Source organism: Nicotiana attenuata, unplaced genomic scaffold, assembly GCF_001879085.1.
Source record: "Nicotiana attenuata strain UT unplaced genomic scaffold, NIATTr2, whole genome shotgun sequence".
NCBI classification, from domain to species: Eukaryota; Viridiplantae; Streptophyta; class Magnoliopsida; order Solanales; family Solanaceae; genus Nicotiana; species Nicotiana attenuata.
This window is the reverse complement of record NW_017671595.1, coordinates 222,187-233,338: the sequence shown is the minus strand read 5'-3', so window position 1 is coordinate 233,338 and position 11,152 is coordinate 222,187. Positions and strand designations below refer to the sequence as shown.

Below are 11,152 nucleotides of genomic sequence, written 5' to 3'. Positions count from 1 at the left end.
AGTGATTATTAAATAAGGAAATTGTTATGACGCGAATAATAATACTATTTACCTCAAAAATACGAGTAACAACTAAATTTGATTTATGGTTTTAAAGATATGTGATTTAGTTTAATACTAATTAATAACTAAGAAATCTGAAGTATAAATGAAAGAAATAAATGAAACCAAACCAGAATGTAGGTCAGTCTCGACCTCGAGACGAATCAAGAACAATAAAGCAAGAAAAATAAAGCTAAAGGACAAGTCTGATGAACAATGAGCAAAAATGTAAGAGAGTATATTCTTTGCCAATGATTGATGATCGTTACAAATGATCATCAATACAATGTTTTGCTACGGATGTTTTAGGTTTTACTGCTTTTTCTACAGTTAATGGTTCTTCTACAGGAACCTCAGGTTTGCCTACTAGGTTTGTAAATCTGATGCCTATAATGCATCACCTGAACTGCTCCACACGAGCTTGATCTATATATATATATATATATATATATTTTCCACCAAAAAAAAAAGTATATGAATAGAATGACGTAGAAAAGAATTTAAGTTATATATATTAAATAAATTTTACACCTTTAGTTGATTAAATTAATTGGCTATAGCAGGTTATTATTTAATTTTTTGGATTATCATATCATATTATATGAAGAATTACATATGTTATTGTAAGTAAACCTAATAGATAGTGTAAAATCTGTTACGTCGTAAAATAAACTCGATATTAAAATATAAAAAAAGGTGGGAATTATTAAGCGGAAAAACTCTCCGCAATTAATGGAGTAGGTCCTTCACCAACTTTCTTGGAAATGTGAGGTCAATCTTTCTTTTTCTTGCATCTATTTTCTATTATTATTATAATTATTATTATTATTATTATTACTATTATTATGGGGGTTTAATGTGAAAACAAACTAGCAGAGGCGATTTTATGTATTTTGAGGTGTTATATCAGTGTGTTCGATGATGCGCCTCTCGTTCTTATCTGAATAAGACCTGCATGTATTATATGCACCATTTGTCAAAGTATTTATTATCAAAAGGTATCTAAGAATGATCCGGACACCACTGACTTTCTGATGAATTTTTTTCTCATTTCGTATTTGTGAGTCTAACTTGGAGGACCAAATAAATTTTATACTTATTAAATCTGTCAACTCAGAATCTGTTTAGTTTGACAAAACCTTGACCTTTCAATTTAAAAATATTGATTTTTCTACAGAACTATTTTCAAATTAATTTCTTTTAAGAACCATTAACTGTTCTAGTTCGATCTATTTCAATTTTCCAAATGTTTAATGCTTATCAATCTGGAAATATGTTGTCTAACTTCTTAGTCAAACTACTATAGATCTTTTGTCGACGTATATCAAAATTGTGGTTTACTGCTGGGCACGTCTAGTTTCAGATAGTTCTTCATATTATATATATTACTAAAATAAAAATAAAAAGAACATAGGTTAAAAATTTCATTTCAAACTTTTAGAATTACACATGTAAAACCAAATACAACTTAATAAAATAGGTTTTCGACAAATACTAATATCGAATGTTCTTCAAAAACATCCTAAAAAATTATTCGAGACAAAAGGTTTTCCCGAAATTGTATTCCAAAAACTTTTTCACAAAATAGTTAAAACTATACCACCAGTCAATGGCGTAGCCACCCTATGCCAAGGGTGGCCAAAAGCACATCCTTCGCTGAAAAATTATACTTATACCGCGTATATAAGTTAAATACGTATTTCATATGGTTCTATATTTTATTTTGAACACCCTTAAGACAGTTTAGTGAGCCAGCCCAACCGTTCAGGGTGGTCAAAGTGACGTGTTGTTCACGAGTTCAAAGTTCTGCCCATTTTATTTGTCAAAACTAAACGGAGACCACCATGAGGTCTATTTAATTCTTTTTTCAATCTAAAAAATTTTCTAGTAACTCTTAAAACTTAAAATTTGTGTAAAAATAAACTACTAATCTTAAAAGTAAATTTTTAACTAAAAGTTATTTCTTAGATAAATTTTATAATTTAAAAGTCAAGCTCCATAAAAATTTCTTCGATAAAAGCTCTCTAAAAACTACAAATCCTCTCGACCCTCTCTTTCTTTTGGTTTTATGCTTACTTTTATTGGTAAAAATTTTAATGTTTCCTTTTTGTTATTTATTTTTTATTTATAAAATTATAGTTCTGTCAAAAGTTTTTTTTTTTTTTTTGTTTAGCTAAATGTTGCGTAGTTTGTTCTAAATATTTTAGTACACTATTCACGACAAAAAAAAATGACTTATTTTAAGTTTGAACACCCATAATAAAATTTCTGGCTACGTTACTGCCAACCGTCCAAAACCAAATTTAACACCACCTTAAAAACTTCTGCCGTAGTTTTTTTTGTTTCATCTACACTTCCAAGCTGGTAGCTGCAGTGATCATGAAATTATTGGGATTTGAATTCGTGTAATGCAGTCCAAATTCTGCTTTCTCCATTGAATTGCCCGGTCCCTATGGGAGACACTGATTAAGGTCGAGAAAGTAATTTGTCACATATCTCTTTCTCCTACCATATAAATATATTGGTGCCAATAATGTGTCACATATGCCAAAGATGAACCTGTCCATACTCACATTTCGGCACAGACATTGCCAAAGACCTGAATTTTGCAGTTTAGGTGATAAATAGTACATTGGTATAATGAAAAGCTCTATTATTGTCAATGATTTTCTCTTTTAGCATGTGAAAAAGTCAAAGGGACATTGTAGAAATGGTCCTACACTTGATTTTTTTATTATACTCAAATACTTCAATTGCCGAGGGGGACCCTACCCTACAATCATTTCTCTCTGCATAAAAGATAATCTTTCTAATTTTGAATACTTTCTTTGCTTTAACATGTTAGTATATGATGAGGAAATAATCAAGTTTTTCTTGCTTGTTTTAAGCATTATAGATGACAAGATAACAGTGATATTAGTTAACACAGTGAACACTTCTTGTCCAAACTTAATTTGATCTTTTAGAAATATTTGAGTAAATCAGTCATCCATCCAATTGTGGCATTCTTCCATAGAACTTAAACATGAATATTTGGACCACAATGAAATTATTATGGGCCCATTCGGTTTTACTAACTTGGTCAGCCCATTTTTCATGGACCCATTTGGTTTACAACTGTACTTTTGTAGCCCATTTCAGTTTTTCATGCTCGAGTACTGAAAAAGGTACCATAAAAGAGAGAAAAAGGGAAAATGATACGGTATAGCCGCTCTCAAAATAATAGTCAAAAAATATATGTTTTTCGTATATTCTTTGTGCATATATACATTATGTATGTTATATACAAAAATTATACAATTTTTATACACTTTTTCGGCAACCGAATATATTCGCAGGCTAAAAGTGATAATACCCCAAAAGAAAAGGGGAAAAAAGTGAGAAGGAATTCAAATCAACTGGCACACATATGTGTTGTGCCTAAGCTGATATAATTCGAGTAACTTATTATGAATGTTTACTCAAAAAGGGAAATTTCAAGTACTATCACGTAAATATGGCTAAACTAATAAATGGAAACGAAAAGGACGGTCAATTTTAATTTTGTGTGCTGAAGCTAATATTATTTGAAGACTCTTATTGAACTGTGTGAATTGTTTCATATTTAGGTTTAACCTTTTATTATTCTGCATGAATCATCTCTTCTTAAGGTTTAACCACTTAAACGCTTTTGACTAATATTTTAGGTTTATAATATCCCGTTAAAATAATCGTGTCTTTTTAAAAACAAAACTCGTGAAAATATTTTGATGATCAATGGTGGTAAATCTTGAATACAAAACCTTTGTTTGCTTTGATATTAAGTTGAATCATATGAATTACCCCACTGTAAAGTTTAAACTAATAAAAAGAAGATGCATTTGTTTATAAGTGTTCTACTAAATGCTTTATCTAATGATTACTTACACTTCTGTTTAGAGACCAGGTGCTAATCCATGCTTTGCCTTTTGTGCATAAGAGAGTCTAGGTTTAGGTTTTAGTCCTACCATAAGCTCAAAGATATTCAACTCCAAATATTGAGCTAGGCTATCAAATTTGATCCAAGCCCAAATGACCCGCCTAACCCGTTTAATGGGCTGGTTATTGTCCCGCCCATTTGTTAAACTCAACCCATATTGATCCAACTCATCTCAACCCATTTAAAGTTGGGTTGATTTTTAGCCCAAATTGATCCATGAGTAACTTTGCCAAAATATCTTCGAAATACTTTGACCCGCCTAACCCGTTTAATGGGCTGGTTATTGTCCCGCCCATTTGTTAAACTCAACCCATATTGATCCAACTCATCTCAACCCATTTAAAGTTGGGTTGATTTTTAGCCCAAATTGATCCATGAGTAACTTTGCCAAAATATCTTCGAAATACTTTTTTTTGTTTGATATATTATATATGACCATAACAAAAAAAAAGTCTTATTTAGTAATTATATAATTCATAAGAAAATAATACATATTGATTAAAGTTTGATAAGAGTTGGGCGAATTGGGCTATAACCCAAATTTTAGCCCATCTCAGCCCAAGTAACTTTTGGACGGGTCATTTGACCCGCCCATTTATAGACTCAACCAATTTTGACCCACCCAAAATCGTTATTGAGCTAAGAGATAGATTGGCAATTGCTGAAACCCTAAACATTTGTGGTTAATTGTCACGACCCAAATTCCACTAAAAATCGTGATGGCGCCGGACACCACTGTCAGGCAAGTCAACCCAAAATACTTAATTAAATCCTCATTTTAATACTCTTGAAAACTATGACTTTTCTTCAGATTTACCAATTTAAAAGATAATCATCTCAAATAAAATTTAAATAATAAGCAGTTGATACAAAAAAATACTTACAACCATCCCAGAACCCGGTGTCACAAGTGCATGAGCAATTTCTAAGAAAAATCGAATAAAGTACAACAGTTGTCCGAAATACAATTGGACAGAAAATAAATAAAATCCTGAGAGAGACTATACTAGCTGCGGGTCACCTCGAGGAAATACAGCTCACCCAGTCTCCGTGTCAACCATGCTGCTACGCCTGTTAAGCTATTAGGGGCGCATGTGCCTGTGCAACAAAAATGCACAAAAGTGTAGTATGAGTACAAAAAAATAACGTGTACTCAGTAAGTATCCCGCCTAATCTCGAAGAAGTAGAGACGAGATGGCAACTTCGACACTTACTAAAGGTCCAGTAATAATATTATTAACGCGATGACTCACAGATTTATTAAGAACAACAGTAGATTCAAGTAAATTACTAAACAGGTAAGAGTTCCTCTTTATTAAAAGTCTCCGGATTCACAATCCATTAATTAACAATTATCTCAAGTCGGGAGAGCAGATATTGGTATCAGCAAATATCAAAGCAAGCAATACAAGCATGCGCAACTCATGCCAAGGTCGTACGACCCGATCCAACAATATTTAAAATATGCACTGCCGAGGGCCGAGCGGCCCGAATCATAGATGCATCTGTTACCCCGCTCGCGAATCATACATGCGACGCGGTCAAATATAAATAAACACGACAATCAATCAAATCCTGAATTTATCAGGGAACAATTATCCAAGGAAAAGCCAAATTCTCTTTTTAACAATTCAAGAAAAATGGAGTTTAATCTTCTTAGAAATTCACTTACCAATTAGATAGGATTTAGGAAATTCAATTTGTCAATAAGATCACAGATATTCCAAGTATAGCATGCTTTTTGGGTCCTAGACTACCCGGACTTACACATATTAGTAGCTATGCACGGACTCTCGTCACCTCGTGCGTACGTAGCCCCCGCAAATAGGAGCACATAACTAATTATTTCACCTATGGGGACAATTCCCTCATACAAGGTTAGAAAGGAGACTCACCTCGCTCCGAAGATCCATAACCGGCCTTCCACGCCCTTCCGAACACTCAAATTGATGCACAACGCTCCAAAACTAGCCAATAGTTATACAAATCCATTAATATACGATAAACTACTCATATTAATCCAATTTATAACAATTCCTAACCCCGATCGAAAAGTTAACAAAAACGGCCTCGGGCCCACGCGCCCAGATTTCCAAAATTTTCGAAGAATGAGTTTACCCATAGCCTCACGAACTCAAATATATAATTTTCTCTTAATTCCATACCCAAAATCGTGGTCAATTCCAAGGATATAAATTTCTAGGTCTTTCTACCAAAACCCCAAATTTTTTACAAATTTACATGTCCAAATCCGTATATAGTCATGTATTTAACTCAAAACTAACATAAATTACTTACCTCATGCTTGGTGGTGAAAATGGCACCTCAAAGTTGCTACAAATCGGCTCCAATGGAAGAAAATGGGGTTGAAGTGAACCCAACCCCCGATTTAAAAGAACCTCACTGCCTCCAGCATTTTCGCATCTGCGGTCAGGGGACCGCATCTGCGGTCCCGCATCTGCGAGAAATGGGCCGCATCTGCGAAAATGGGCCAAAAAGCTGGGACCGCATTTGCGGTCTCCAGGCCGCATCTATGAAGCCGCTTCTACGGCTTGGGAGCCGCATCTGCGGTTCCTGGCCTGGCCTGGGCCGCTTCTGCGATGGGAGGACCGCAGGTGCGGTTATGACAGAAGCAGCAGCTTCAGCACTTCTCAAAATTTCATTTTCGATCCGTTAACCATCCGGAATCCACCCGAGGCCCCCGGGACCCCATCCAATCATACCAACCAGTCCCAAAACACATTACGGACTTGATCGAGGCCTCAAATCATATCAAACAATGCTAAAACCACGAATCGACCTCCAATCCAAACTTTATGAACTTTAGAATCTCAAACTTCTACTTTAGATGTTTAAACCTATCAAATCACGTCCGATTGACTTTAAATTTTGCGCACAAGTATTCGACATTACGGACCTACTCCAACTTCCGGAATCGGATTCCGACCCTGATATCAAAAAGTCCACCTCCGGTCAAACTTCTCAAAAACCTTCAAATTTCTATCTTTAGCCAAATGACTCCAAAATGCTCCACGGACATCCGAATTCACTTCGGATCGCGCTCCCAAATCCACAATCACCATGCAGAGCTACTCCCAGATTCATATTGTAGTTCGATAGATTTGGAACATCTATTAGGGATTTTAAGAAAATAGAGTATGGATTAGTACTCAGTATATTCATTAGTTTTTCTACTATTGATTCATGAATTTTTCAGAGCAAGCCATTCTGTTAGCTAATTCGTTATCGTTGTCGTAGAAGTATAGTTGTAGATTTCTTGCTATTCCACTCGGAGGCAGCAAATCATTTATAAAATGGTACATCTTCCCTTGAACTCTAAATGTATAAATACCATAATTTTTTTTTTGCTAATTCTTTGTCATAATTTACACCAAGTGATGTAAACAAATATATTATTGTATGTTCTGATATATGTTCGAAAATGTTTACATTCTTCCATAGTCCCCAAATATAAATTTTGTAGTTCAGCAGGCATCTCATGTGAAACTAACTTGATCGAACCATTGTTACAGCAGAATCCAGGTGGTTCATATTCAAATTTTTTTTGCACCACAAAATTTACAATTAGGAACAGTTTTCAAGGGAATATAATCAGATTGTAACTGTCCTACGTATGTACAACACTTTTTTTTGAGTTATAACCTGTATATTTAGGTATCATTAGCATAAAATTACCAATTAGGTAATATACAACACTATCATAATAAAAAATTGGTGCAAACCTTTTTTTCCAACCATTGTTGAGCTCATACTACTGTTTTCATTGGATGCACGTGACGTGGAGCCCAACGCCAAAAAGTAATAAATTAGCAATAAATAAAGACATTGTCTAAAAGTCAACGTTGCATCCTCGATACTTGCCTACTTCAAAGGAGTAGAAGGGACAAGTTATACTCTTTTGCATGTCAAATGTAACAGGTAAAGCATCAACGCGACCCTCGTTGGCTAGTAGAAAAACACAACACAAACTTAGCATCATTTAATTATACTCACATGCAAAGAGTATCAAGGGATATTTCTACAAAAAATAAAATTACAAAGGATGTGTTCTAACCTGTTCTTGAAACAAAAGAAGAGCCCCTAAGAGGAACATTTTGTTGCTGAAACTCAGTTGCAGCTGCAGTAGTGCTAGGAAAAGCAACATTCTCAGAAAGACCACTCCTTTTTAACTCGTCTTTTTGTTCGTCGCTGTTGTAACAGTGCTTCCTTTTTTTCTGCAGATATTAGTCTGTATGTTTCATGTCGCCTAAGTTTCATCTCAGCTTCCGATTTTGCGGAGCAAACATGTTTGTTTTTTTGTTCAGAACCCATTATTCCTACAAAACTGCAATTATAGAAATTAAAACACATGAAGTAAACAGAAATAGTTTGCTGGCAGAGGTAACATCAGAAGCGAATAGAGTCAGATTAATAAAAAATACTATTGAGACCCAAATATATCTGACTTTTATTTTCTGAACACTACCTAGAACAAAAATTGCAATAGCATCTAATGGTTCCTTAATTGAACCTGTAAATCCTCCTCATTCACAAGAAGTCAGGAACTACAATAGCTATAAATGGAGCAACTTATACAACTCAACTACAAGAGTTAGAGAGCATAAACCATATATTCACTATGTTTCTTTAAGAGGGAAATGATATTAACCAATTCTTGTACAAGGTGAATCTTTGGCGTCAACTCTACTAATAATAAGATTGATGTCACCAACTATACAATATTTACCTTTTTGTTGTTGTTGTTGTTAATTACAATATTAACTCACTCAAGAAGCATTTTCTCTGACATAGAATACAAATAAAAATTATTTCTGATTTATTCATGATATCTTAGAAATATACTTGTTAGCAGAAACTGAGTCATTTCTCCTCATGGAAAACCTTACTTAAATTGTGATTCAAGTCAGATTGAAAGTACATGATGAATAGAACAATCCTTAGTCTTGATAGCCTAAATATTGAAGATGGCAAAAGATGTAAGTTTCTAATTTCCTAAATGCTACATCTTTCATTGATATCTTAGAAATTCTTTTCTTTGTTTTATCCTCTATTGAAAATCTATCAATAAATCTTCATGTACATGATAGTTAGTTCGTAAACCAAAATCATTAATGAATTTTATTTCTGATTTTTTTCTTTTTTCTTTTTCAAATTTTAGTCCTGGCATGAGAATCTGCCTTTTCGAAAAATTACTTGCCATATTGATATTATTTTGTAGATTATCTTCTAAATGAAATTCTGTTGTTTCTTGAAGTGTCTGGAAAAAAATTGTATGGTTTTCATGGAAAAGTAATTATATAGGGAGATTAACGGGATAATATTTCAGAACAATGAAATTAAATATGTGAGTCCATCACTTATGTAATAGCTTCTAGCTTTTAGTGAAATCTTACCATATGATTCATTGTGTTTCAAGATTAGCAGCTCCAATCTCCGGATATGCACAAAAAGTTTCAAGGATTCGGACTTGGATTTAAAATGGTATATCCTTCTATTAACAATGTGATCTAAGTACGATTACTATTAACTTTCTTTTCAATAATCTATAAACATATATGTGCTTGTGAAATTAACACTAATTCAAATCTTCTACTGTTTCAGAACTGATATGTACATTAAATTTTCGCTCATTGTATATGTTGCTTATATTATGCCATTCAACATCATTTATCTATTTCTTATCAAATTGAACACTAAATTGGGCATCTCACCCATCCTCACATCTAAGGCAGGGAAATATGAAATTAGACATGAAGTTTTTTTAAACAAATTCATGCTTTTTGTGTAACCCATGAGAGGAGGAAAAAAAATAAAGAAGGTCATAGAAATTAAAAGGCATATCTGTTGGATTACATAGCTATCCCAAATTGTGAAACATCATAGTTGAAACTTATTTTTCTCAGTCAAAATCAAATTATCACAATCCACAAACGACTTTAAAAGAGTTGAAAAGGATGAAAAGTAGGATTAAATCCTGAAAATCGCGAAATGAAGCGCACAAAAAACAGAGGCGCAACAATATATCCTCAATTAGGTTAGAATTTTAAGCGAAAGCAAGCTAAATCTTTCACGAAAGACTCAAAACATGATAAGAATACCATCTTAACTCTAAATAATATTTATAATCAGAAAAGAATAAGAAATTTAATAGAAAATTTGATTGAAGAATTTTGTCAAACACCTTGAAAACAAAGTTTATTAACATATTTCACTTTATTTGCAGGAATCCCCTCACTATTCAGCGGAAGACACAAATACCTAGCATATTATTAAGGATTGAAATAAATCAATACAAAAAACATAAGATGAGAAGAAGATTACCCAGTAGAAAATACCAGTAGACAGAGGCGAGGAGCAAGACAACAGAGATATGAAGCGAAGAGGGAGGCGTTTGAAGAAGAGGGTTTTGCAGATGAAGCTTTTCACAAGTGTCGGATGTTAGTAAGAGAAATCAAACGATGAGTTGACAGCTATCAAAATTGGGCTACACGTGTTGGGATGTAAATTTAGGTCATGAGATAATTTTTGGGCCAGGCAGACATGTTGACCATGAGCTGCCTGGTTATTCTCACTTATAGTATAGGAAAAAATAGAAGATAGAAAGATGGCAATAAAGTGTTGGTATGAAGAAAGAGTGTTTGGGCAATGTGGGAAAGTAGTTGTCATGTGTGATCTAGTGCTCCAAGAAGCCCAACGACCCAACCTGACTGCAATGGGTTATGAGGGTTCATATATGAAGCAAAAAATTGTATCGAGCCATAATTAGTTTAAAGCTCAATTCATCAAGGAATTTATGTATAATATGTGTATAATCATGTATAATAATTATAATTTATTTATATTGACTAGAAAAAATAAATAGTAAATTTGATTGGCTATCTGTATAAAATCCTTTTTTAAATTTGTTCCGATAAGCCTAATGGACTTTATTTCGCCTTAAAGTAGTTGGATGAAACTCAAAATATAACCGGAACAGAATTATCTCATATTCACCTTTAAAATTAGTTAGCTATATTCCCCTATTACTTCTACAAATACTCTCTCTGTCTCATGTACGCTAACGAAGATAGAAAACAAAAAAGAAAAGACACAATTACCGGTGGCAAACAATTGGGTCGGGTCGGATATAAG

General features: G+C 33.6%; 1 long non-coding RNA gene across 3 annotated transcripts; it reads right to left on the bottom strand.

Annotated features, from left to right (window-relative positions):
- Window positions 1-5,057: 5,057 nt before the first annotated feature.
- On the bottom strand, window positions 5,058-10,715 carry LOC109209192. 3 transcript variants are annotated; one of them, XR_002065320.1, is made up of 3 exons: window positions 10,343-10,607; window positions 8,076-8,345; window positions 5,058-5,098 (listed from the first exon to the last, which is right to left on the bottom strand). It is a non-coding gene; the product is annotated as an uncharacterized LOC109209192 (long non-coding RNA). The 3 variants fall into 3 exon arrangements; XR_002065319.1 differs by lacking the exon at window positions 5,058-5,098 and adding an exon at window positions 7,548-7,966 and having other exon boundaries at window positions 10,343-10,606; XR_002065318.1 differs by lacking the exon at window positions 5,058-5,098 and having other exon boundaries at window positions 7,548-8,345; window positions 10,343-10,715.
- Window positions 10,716-11,152: the final 437 nt, after the last annotated feature.